This window comes from Triticum aestivum, chromosome 4A (genome assembly GCF_018294505.1).
Source record: "Triticum aestivum cultivar Chinese Spring chromosome 4A, IWGSC CS RefSeq v2.1, whole genome shotgun sequence".
NCBI classification, from domain to species: Eukaryota; Viridiplantae; Streptophyta; class Magnoliopsida; order Poales; family Poaceae; genus Triticum; species Triticum aestivum.
This window is the reverse complement of record NC_057803.1, coordinates 117,259,705-117,271,309: the sequence shown is the minus strand read 5'-3', so window position 1 is coordinate 117,271,309 and position 11,605 is coordinate 117,259,705.

The window sequence follows — 11,605 nt, the reverse complement described above, 5'->3', positions numbered from 1 at the left end:
CACCGTACCGGATGAGGATCCGTCATTGATCTCATCGTCCTACCGGTTCAGCCACCCCGTCCTCCACCTCCAAGGAGCTGCCCCGACGTTCCCCTCGTCTTTCACGCCACCTCCATTCCCACACCGCCGTCTTCACCTGCACCAATGGAAGAGCATCATCATCACCGTTTCCTCGGATGAAGCTGCAGCCTAATCGGTGCCACCAAAGAGGTTGTACACTAATCGCCGCATTTTCTTCTTGATTCGATCTCACGGTGCTGCCGGCGCTCGGACCCGAGCCGACACGGTGCGGCTCCATCTATAGCGGTTTCGCCGGCCACTTCCTCCACGGCGTCGCTCCCTCGGCGGTGACGTCCACATCAGTAGGACCTGCTGCTGCTTTAGCTCTCGCTCGCGCTGCTGCTCTGCTCTTGCTCTCGGTCCCCTGCCTGGTATGCTCTTGCTATTGCTCTTGCTCATGTTGATGCTCTTGCTCTTGCTCTTGCTTGCGATGCTACTCCGATTTAGCTACACTTCACTCTGATGCCGCTGGGGTGAAGGAAGAACCAGCCGCAACGGGGAGGGGGGCTCGCCGGAGAGGTACCCCACTATCTATCTTAGGGTTCAGGATGGGGGCGGTGGTCACCGACGGTGGCACGGCGTTGGCGTGGGTATCGCCGGAGAAAAAGTTCGGCACGGGGGGGGCTAGAGGGATGGCCGGGGTGGTGGCGGACAGGCGGTGGGGAGTGTTTTCCGGGCGGGCGGGGCGCACCACCACCGCCCGCGGGCAGCGGGGGGCTGCTGTTTGGCCGGCTCAAGGGGGTGGAGGTTGAAGATGAACCACAAGCCCTTGATTTCGTATCCAACGGCTGCAAAAATCGACTGACCAGAGATGAAAAAGTTAGTTGACCGACGTGTAGCCTCACCTTGCTAGTGCGTTCAGTTTCGACAGCAAAATTCAGTTTCGACAGCAAAATTCAGTTTCGACAGTTAAGTTCAGTTTCGACAGTTAAGTTCAGTTTTGACAGTTAAATTCAGTTTCAACAATTAAGTTCAGAGATGAGCGGCTGATGTATTTTACATCTAGCACTTTGTGGTTATGTATTTTACATCATGTATTGGAGATGCTATTAGAATTCCACTCAGGTTAACGTTGTTCGTTGTCTCTCTTGTCCTCCTTCAGCCTCGGTGTCGTACAACTCACCGGAGCTGCTCCAATGACGAAACCCTCCATCACAGCGGAGCAGTACCTCGGGCTCCATCTCTAGACGCCTAAGATCTTCTTCCCCTCCTCCGACGGCCAAGTCGGCAGGAGCATCCTCATCGGCCAACCCAATCACGCTGAGATCGACATGGCTTCACCAAAGAGGTTGTACACTTGTTGCATCTCTTTTTACTCTACATGTTATATAAATTGTCCACTGAGCACTCGTAGTAACGGGAAATACGATTATTTTATCCAACTATATGACAAGCAGTGAGGTACCAGGCAACTTAGCTATCCGTGATGGACTCTCTTGAATGCCATCATTATTTATCTCTGCGCGTTTGAGCTGTGCATTTGTTGATGAGCCTGGGAGTTGAGCTAGTATGGCAGTGGCCTGGGTCCAAAGTAATAGAAGTAGCACAAAAACATTTTTTTAGTGTAGGATTTTCCTTGCTCAAGCCTGCCTACTAGAATCGCCAATGCTTGAAAGGAAAAGTGAATGAAAAACATCGGAATTGGAAAGTTTCCTATGGTACTACTTTTCATGAATTTGGTGCAAAGGAATGGAGCAAAGGAAAACTGTAGGATTTGTTCCTTTAGTGTCTCCTTGAAAGAAAAACCGTAGGAATTCTAATTTCCACTTCTCCTCCTTTCATATTCCTATTCATCAAGCACAAGACTAAGAGATAGTAGCATAATAGCTTATAACCGTACATTTTCTTGTGGTTTGACTTAATCTCACCATGCTTTTTTGCATCCTGTGATCTTCCAATTGTTGTGAATCAAACACCCAGATTGGCAGAAATCCTGTGTTTTTAAATTCTCTGTTTTGCACGTGCATTCCTATCCTATTCCTGTCTATTTCCTATCCCTACATTGTTAGAATCCTCAAATTCAAACAAGCCCTTACTCAATTACTTTTGTTACAGATATGTGTCAAAGAAAACCTTGCGTGGTTTGTCCTACTCCTGCGGCGCTGTGTTCCACCCCAGCTCAGCTGCTCCAATGATGGAAGGGTTCACCACAGCAGGGATCCGCTCTCCAGACTGTCTTTCGCCGCCTCAGATCTTCTTCCCCACCGTCGGCAGCCACGGCAACTGCATTACCATCATCAACTGAGCAGATGACCTTGAGGACTACACGGGTCCACAAGAGAGGTCGCACTCTTCCATGTCTTCTTATGTTATGCATCGCTTAATATGATGACATGCTACATTATCGTCGTGTTCACCTATTAGACTCCGAGTCAGGTCCAAACTAATGATGAAACTTGAGTTTTTAAATGGTTGTGGGGTACATATTAGGGCAGCAATCAGTACTATCTGTCTACTATCTGGTTAATCTTCGGCGTCTACTATGAGTTTCATGTTGGGTGCAAACAAACATTAAAGGAGCCATTATCAGTATTTTTTAACTAAAGCTATTATCTGCCTGCTATCATTGGTTTTGGGTCTATCCACAGTTTGCTACCATCACTCTGGATTTGTGCATGCACTCCTTACATAATCTCACTATGTTTTATTCCTATGCATGCCAGTTATTGTACACAATGGAACTGATCATGTAGAGCAAAAGAGACGAGCCTTGCATGGCAATAAAATTTCATGCAGACGTCGTTCCATGGTGGGCGCAAAGGCAGCCCCCACCCTCCACCCATTTCGGATCGTAATCAAGAGGAAGATAACTATTATGAGGGGGGTTCAGAAGGAGAAGACCACTCCTATTTACCCCATGAGGTCTTCGCTCTAACTTGGCATGCTAATGTTGGTAATATCATGCATATGGTGCCTTGCATTGCTTACTGTATACATTAAAGATGTCATCTGCTTAGTTTAGACATGCTTTGTGTCAATGCCATCTGTTTAGTTTCTTTATCGCATATGTGAATCATGTAATGCCATCTTGTCTAGCCAGGCATCATATATGTGAATTTTGCAATGCCACCCTGGTTAGCCAGTCATCTTATATGTGAATTATATCATGCCATCATTTTTTATTACCTGTTAAATTTGTCAACAATTTTAGTACATTCAATTACTCTTCCTGTGCATCAGCCATTTGGCAGGTCTTCAGAGCAGACAATGCTATCTGACGAAGCACATGTCTTGCTGGTTATCGATAGCTCCTCAGAGGAGGATTCAGAGATAGATGACCAGTCATATCCCCCCCCCCCCGAGGTGCATGCCCTAACTTGGCAGGGTTATGTTGCTAATATCGTGCGTATGGTATCTTGCATTGCTATGTCATTTGCTTAGTTTAGACATGCTTTGTGTGAATGCCACCTATTTAGTGTCTAATTACCATACATGTGAATTATGCAATGCCATCTTGTTGCAAGACATTATATATGTGAATTATGCAATGTTATCTTGTTGCAAGGCATTATGTATGTGAATTATGCAATGCCATGTTGTTTAGGCAAGCGTCATAAATGTGAATTATATCATGCCGTCCTTTTTTGTATTTCTCATTGCTTTTGTTGACAATGTTTGTATATTCAACTGCTCTTCCTGTGCATCAGCCATTTGAATTGGTGATGGAGAAATCTGGAGTGAAAACAAGGTCTTCTGAGCAGACAATGCTACCTGCTGAAGCAGATATCTTGCTGGTTACAGATAGCTCTTCAGAGGAGGATTCAGAGGTAGATGACCAGTCCTATTATCCCCCTGAGGTGTATGCTCAAACTTGGCAGGGTTATATTACTCATATAATGCATATGTTGTATTGCAATGCTTAGTTTTTACATCATATACACAATATTGAATGTCATATCCTTAGTTGACACATCATATATGTGATTGCTCTCTGCTCACTTCCTTAGTATATAAATCATATATTTGAATTATGTCATGCCATGATGTTTACATAGACAGCATGTATCTGAATTATGGCATGCCAACCCATTTTCTAAAGACATAATATAGTTATATCATCTCATCCTGTTTACATAGTCATCATATTTAAATTATGTCATTCTATCCGTGAATTATATCATGCCATCATGTTTCCATCGACGACATGTTTGTGATTTATGGCATGCCAACCACTTTAATAGACACATCGTATAGTTATATCATGTCATCTTGTTTACATAGTCATCATATTTTGAAGTATGTCATTCTATCCTGTTTAGTTAGCCATCATACATGTGAAATTGTGTCATGCTATCCTGTTTAATTAGCCATCATATATGTGAAATTATGTCCTGCTATTCTGTTTGCTTAGATAACATAAATGTGAATTACTTCATGCCCTGTTTTCTTCCCTACTATCCATTGCACCTGTCTATCTTACAATGTCTGTACATTCAATTATTTTTCTTGTTTATCAGCCATTTCAATTGGAGGGAGTGATGGCAGTATCTGTGGGAGTAAAAACATGGTCTTCAGAAAAGATCGTGCTACCTGTCGATGCAGATAGAACCACGGTTGTACTTGCCCAAGAACCAGCCCCACCACACATAACCCACACTCATGCAGATTGTACCCCTACCTAGTTGGACAGAGAACCAGCTACACCCCTTCTAACCCCAACCCCAGCAGATAGACACCCAGTTCCCGTTGACACAGCACCATCTCCACCACAGAGCACCCAAACACGAGCAGTTAGTAAGGCAACTGCAGTGCCCAAATCACGAGGACCACCACTCTGAACCCGAAGTCAACGCTTAAAGCAGAAGAAGAATTGTTCTCAGGTCAGGTTCCATAGCTATGGTTCATACTACTTTGCTCTTGCATCATTGTATTTACTGATACCAACTAATTTCAAATTTGAAGGATGCAATTGAAACTCCAATGGCGCAACAGGTATGTTTTAAACCTGTTTCTTCAACATGTTTGGCTGTTTGCTGTTGTAACTTGCTCTATGTTGATTTCTGTTTCAATTGAATAAACAGTTATGTTCTCATGCCATGCACATTACAAGTGTTGTTATTGTTGTGTAGTTTCCCACACTTATATTCTGTCTATGCTACTTTGTCTTAAATAGATATGATTCAAACTGTATCTATCTTGATTTGGCAACATAAACTAGAATGATATAGACCATACAGTGACCATACTACATAGATATATGTTTGTTTCATGTTGTTATCCTGTCCACCTTACTACTAAACTGGTTTACCAAAATGAGTTTTATATACTACATTGTAAACCTGAGATGTGTTTGTTTGTTTCTCTTTTAGAACGCGGATAAAATATTGGAGAAGAGTACCCTGTTATGCAATGGTAAAGGAAGTAATGCAGATAAGGTTCAAGATAGTGAGACATCCCTGTTGGTCTCCAAGAAAGCTGATAAAAACTATATTGAAGACACTGAGACAACCCCAAAGTCCTGTCTTGATGTAGTGTTCGAGTTATTGGCTACCACTGCTGGCACCAGCTCTTCGAACTCATTGCCTGAATCAGTTCGGCTTCTTGACTCTCAACTTCAAGTTGAAAGACATCGATCAGATGTTATGCAACAGGAAGCCGAAGGACTGAGGAAGTCCCTGCAGAATTCAGATGCATACTTTCTGGTGCAACAGCAACCGCTGGAGGACTTAAGCGCCAAACAAGAGAAAGTTAATAAGCTTGATAAGCATCTTGCCAGCATTATGGGTACCCAGGATATTGTTTCTTGAACTCTTCTGAAGTGGTTTCAGTTCTGGACTTGTTTTGCTATGGCGTTTATATGCTTCTGTGTTCCCTATATTTGCACTGGTGGCGAACTTTGATGCCTAGTGGATGTAATATGTGTAATAGCTGTGATAGCCTAGTGTAAGTTGCTTGCTTATTTATTTCCTTGTTGTCTTGTTTATTTGTTTGCTTGTAGTCAGTGCAGTTCTTTTTCTGCGGTTTGCTAGTGGCTGCAATGACCTATTTTTTAAAATTAGGCCACAATAAACATGGGCTAATATTTACTGTAGTGACACTGGGCCTCCTACGGGCCATAGAAACAGTGGGCCTTCTACGGGCCGTATAAACAGTGGGCCTTCTACGGGCCGTAGAAATAGTGGGCCTTCTACGGGCCGTAAAAACAATGGGCCTTCTACGGGTTGTATCATCAATGGGCCTTCTACGGGCCGTATCATCAATGGGCCGCTCGAGTTTAGTTTGCTAAACTGACCTCGGAGAAGTACTCCGTCTTTGGGATAAGGAGCCCCAAGCTGTAAGCTGACCCACGTGAAGTCTTGAGATCGGATGTGGCATGTTAAAGCACGACAGAAGCACAAATTTTTTCCAATTTTCGGATTGGCACCGAACACTTGATCTTGTTTGGAACTTGACGTTTTTTGGTTTTCCAAGCTTATGGCACTTTTAAACTATTTGTGTCTTTCCAGCATAAGTCTCGCAGTGCAACGCCGGACATCTTTAGAGGTTCGGCAAAAACATTCTCGGATATTGCTATATATGCATCGGTTTCAAATTGTGTCTTCGGTCAAATAGTTGGGTTGCCCGGCTCCTATGCTTGCCTCCTACGTTTCGCTTTGTTCGGCTAGGTGTGCAAAGGTAGAACCACTGCGATTGTGCTTCCAGCTTGCATGGTTAAGCACCTCAGTGAAGAAAGCCGAAAACTGACTGTCACAATAAGCGTAAACTGGTCAGCGATCCGATGACTATGTTAAATGACAGGTCGTTCATAACATTGGCCGAAGTTTTTACGGCTTGACCTCGACTATCGCCGAACACTAACCGGGGGCTCGTAGCCATCTTCCCGAGTTTAAAGCTCCTATGACTAAGTGAAAGTTATAAAGGCCGCATATCTGATTGCCTCGTTTCCGCTAACACAACCGCCTTCGGGCACCGAGACGTTGGCTAAGGGTTGTCTTGTTATTGCGGAGACACCCTGTGTAGTATCTACAAAGGGGTAGAAGCCGACGACGGGCCACTTTCAACTGATAAACGGTCGCAACGGAGTCAAAATAAACATATCATCGTCATTTGTATTTAATATACAAAGGCTGCCTTCCGTAATCATCGTTATAAAGCCATAAATATGCATCAATTTGACTTAAGATTTTTGCCAAGCTGGGTTGCTGGCTCCTGTGCTTACCCCTACATTCCCGATTGTTCGGCTAGGCGGTAAAGGGAGCACCTCTGTGATTGTTACTACTGGGTCATCCGAGTTAGTACCTCAGACTAGGTGAAGCCGAAAGCTAGCGATCTTAAAGGATCACATTGGTCAGCAACGACAGAAGTGAAAATTTTGGTTCATTAATACCATAGAGTTCGGGAACTTTCCCCGAACTAAATCCTCAATATTTTCCTCCCACATTGATCGGGGGTGAGGTTTCATGATCATGATAAGCATGACGGCCCAAAGAAAGGAACCGATAGCGGGACTATTTTCCTTGGAAGATGTTTCTTAATATAACATATCTCTCCGCGTACCTTTGTTTATCAAACTGTATGACCGGATTGCCTTGTTTGTCATAAATCTTTGCTCTCATGAAGGCTTTACAAAGAAGGACAAACACTCCCCGACTGCTGGCCGAGGAGGTGGAAGCCGATGGTCGGTCAACAAAGTTTTGTACAATGCGGATCTGAGCATTAATGATGTAAAATACTTGGATACATAGGATCATAAATTGCGAGTAAAGTTGATTTATTGCAGCTCATATTTTAAATACCAAGCGAGCAACTTACATAAAGCTCTCCTAAATCCCAAGTGGCATCGATTTCCTATCTATTAAGCCCCTTGGGGCCAACCTTGGCGAGCCCAGCTTTCGCTGGCTCTAGCTCCTTTAAGAGATCTTTATTCTCTTTTCGAGAAGTTTGTGTTAAACACAATAAATTTTTCCGCACGGATATCGATCCTTAATTCGGCCACCCGTGCCCACATTAAGGCTCGGGGGCTACTGGGCTTCGCTCTCATTATTTATAAATATGAAAGGGGCACATCGAACCCCTGATCTGGTGTTGCCACCCAACCAGTGTCTCGGGGGCTACTGTGTTTCCTGTTCAGTGCAGAAAATTTAAAGTGCCTAGTGTTTGGCTTGACCGAACTATGGGCAAACGCGTCTTCAGACAACAATAGGTACCATCTGGACCTATCTGGTGTCAACTTCTCAAAACCATAGACATGAGTTGGAGCTCGGAAGTGGTCCGGCATAAAGCTCGGATTCGAATGGCTCGTTCCATAAAGAACTTTTCAGCGTTAAACCAGGATAACCTCCTTCAAACTTCTTCAAGCCAAGGTGATTTATGACACCTCGGATATAGTCCGGCATTGGAGCTCGGATACAGTCCGTCGTTGGAGCTCGGATATAGTCCGGCGTTGGTGCTCGGCTACAGAAGATATCTCGAATGCAGTCCGGCGTTGGAGCTCCGATGCAAGAGGACACCGCCGCACGGGAACAACTTCAAACCCGAGGTGTGGGATAAAAATAACATGGCATTGATAAAGGCTGATAACTTAAAGGGTCTCCTTGAATACTCGACGTGTAAACTCTCCGGATCCACTTCGGCGATCCTCAAGATCGAAGATGAGATGATTTGTTGAACCAGTTTTCAAGACCAACAACCGAAGATGAAGAATAGTTCGGAAGAATCGAGGAGCGTCCCCAGCTTGAAGACCGGTTCAGGGGGCTACTGACGGTATCCTAGACTAGAGGTACTCACCACGTCGTCTCCCGATCAGTTAGATTGGGCCGAGGACTCCCATGGCCGTATACTCATGGGCCAGTTCGTATACACGAGGAAGATTCCACGAGACTTGGTGATTAAGACAAGGGCTCCTCCCCACCGGCGTATTCTATTAGGACTCTTGTTATCCTAGGCCTTTGGTGCATTATATAAACTGAGGCTACGCTAGTTGATAGAGATATGTTAGATCATTATGACATTACTCATCATACCTCTAGGGTTTAGACCACAATATATGATCTTGAGGTAGATCAACTCTGTACTTGATACTCCATTGATATAAACAAAAGCAGGACGTAGTGTTTTACCTCCATAGAGAGGGCCCGAACCTGGGTAAAAACACTGTGTTCATCGTCCCTGTTACCATTGATCCTAAATCCACATCTCGGGACCTCCTACCCCGAGATCTACCGGTTTTGACACCGACAGCCCCAGCCAGCTCCTTCGTCCAACAACGTCCGCTGTCCTGACGCCGGCACGCTCGTCAAACACCGCCAGGCTAGCCACCTGGTCCAAGGGAGGCGCACGTCTCTTCACCGGCCAGCTTCTTCGTCGACACCCGCAAGCTGTTCGGCAGTTTGCCAAGGTACAAAATGGACTCCGCCGATGAGTTCTTTTTCCACAATTTCCTTTGTGACACCGACGATTCCTCGTCCGATGAGGAGGAGGAGATCTTGGCTACCGTGTTGGTCCATGACCACCTTAATAGGCAGCGGCCGTTGTTCCGTGGCTCGATCCCGGGGCACCTTCCGGCATTGAATCGCAACCGAGCAAGCGGCCATTTCCTTCTCTGGAAGGACTACTTTGACACAACCAACCCATTGTTCAAACATCAGAACTTCTAGCGGCATTTCCGTATGGCTAGGCATCTTTTCAACCATATTAGAGAGGGGGTGGTCGGATACGATAATTATTTCGAGTGCAAAGAGGATGCCCTTGGAAAGATTGGCTTCTCATCTTATTAGAAATGCACTGCAGCCATACGAATGCTTGCATATGGAGTGCCCGGTGATCTCATTGATGAGTACGTCCGCATGAGGGAGTCTACATGCCTAGACTCCATGTACAAGTTTTGCAAGGCTGTGATTGCTGTGTTTGACACTGAGTACATGAGAGAGTCGACTGCTCAAGATACAACCCGCTTGTTGACGATGAATGCCAGCAGGGGTTTCCCATGGATGCTTGGACGCATAGACTACATGCACTGGGAGTGAAAGAACTGCCCTTCTACTTGGCAAGGGCAATATAAGGGCCATGCCAGGGCTTGCATTGTCATACTTGAGGCCGTGGCCTCACAAGATCTTTGGATCTAGCACTCTTTCTTTGGCATGGCCGGGTCGCACAATGATATCAATGTGTTTCAACGCTTGTCGGTGTTTGCAAGGCTTGCCGAAGGCAACAGCCCGCCGGTGAATGTTACCATCAACGGCCACAACGACGACAAAGGATACTACCTAGGTGATGGTATCTATCCTCAATGGATCACTATTGTGAGGAGAATCCTCAACCCTGTCGGAGAGAAGAGGAAAAGATTTGCCTAAGAGCAAGAGAGTGCTAGGAAGGACGTCGAGCGTGCCTTTATTGTTCTGCAATCTCGATGGAGCACCAAGAAGTTGTGGGAGGTGATGACTGCTTATGTGATCATGCATAATATGATCGTAGAGGATGAGAATCCGGAACGTATCTACGATCAATGGTTTCAGTTTCAGGGTGAGAATGTTGTGCCTAAGCATGGAGGAGCGGCAACCTTTTGCAGAGTTCATCCAATTTCATCACGAAATGCATGATTGGGAAACTCACATGCAGCTGCAAAATGATTTGGTTGAGCATACATAGGTGAAGGAAATATGCCCTAGAGGCAATAATAAAGTTATTATTTATTTCCTTATATCATGATAAATGTTTATTATTCATGCTAGAATTGTATTAACTGGAAACATAATACATGTGTGAATACATAGACAAACAGAGTGTCACTAGTATGCCTCTACTTGACTAGCTCGTTGATCAAAGATGGTCATGTTTCCTAACCATAGACATGAGTTGTCATTTGATTAACGGGATCACATCATTAGGAGAATGATGTGATTGACTTGACCCATTCCGTTAGCTTAGCACTTGATCGTTTAGTTTGTTCCTATTGCTTTCTTCATGACTTATACATATTCCTATGACTATGAGATTATGCAACTCCCATTTACCGGAGGAACACTTTGTGTGCCACCAAACGTCACAACGTAACTGGGTGATTATAAAGGTGCTCTACAGGTGTCTCCGAAGGTGCTTGTTGGGTTGGCATATTTCGAGATTAGGATTTGTCACTCCGATTGTCGGAGAGGTATCTCTGGGCCCACTCGGTAATACACATCACTTAAGCCTTGCAAGCATTGCAATTAATGAGTTAGTTGCGGGATGATGTGTTACATAACGAGTAAAGAGACTTTCCAGTAAAGAGATTGAACTAGGTATTGAGATACCGACGATCGAATCTCGGGCAAGTAACATACCGATGACAAAGGGAACAACGTATGTTGTTATGCGGTCTGACCGATAAAGATCTTCATAGAATATGTAGGAGCCAATATGGTCATCCAGGTCCCACTATTGGTTATTGACCAGAGAGGTGTCTCGGTCATGTCTACATAGTTCTCGAACCCGTAGGGTCCGCACGCTTAATGTCCGTTGACGATATAATATTTATGAGTTATGTATGTTGGTAACCGAACGTTGTTCGGAGTCCCGGATGAGATCACGGACATGACGAGGAGCTCTGGAATGGTCCGGAGGTAAAGAT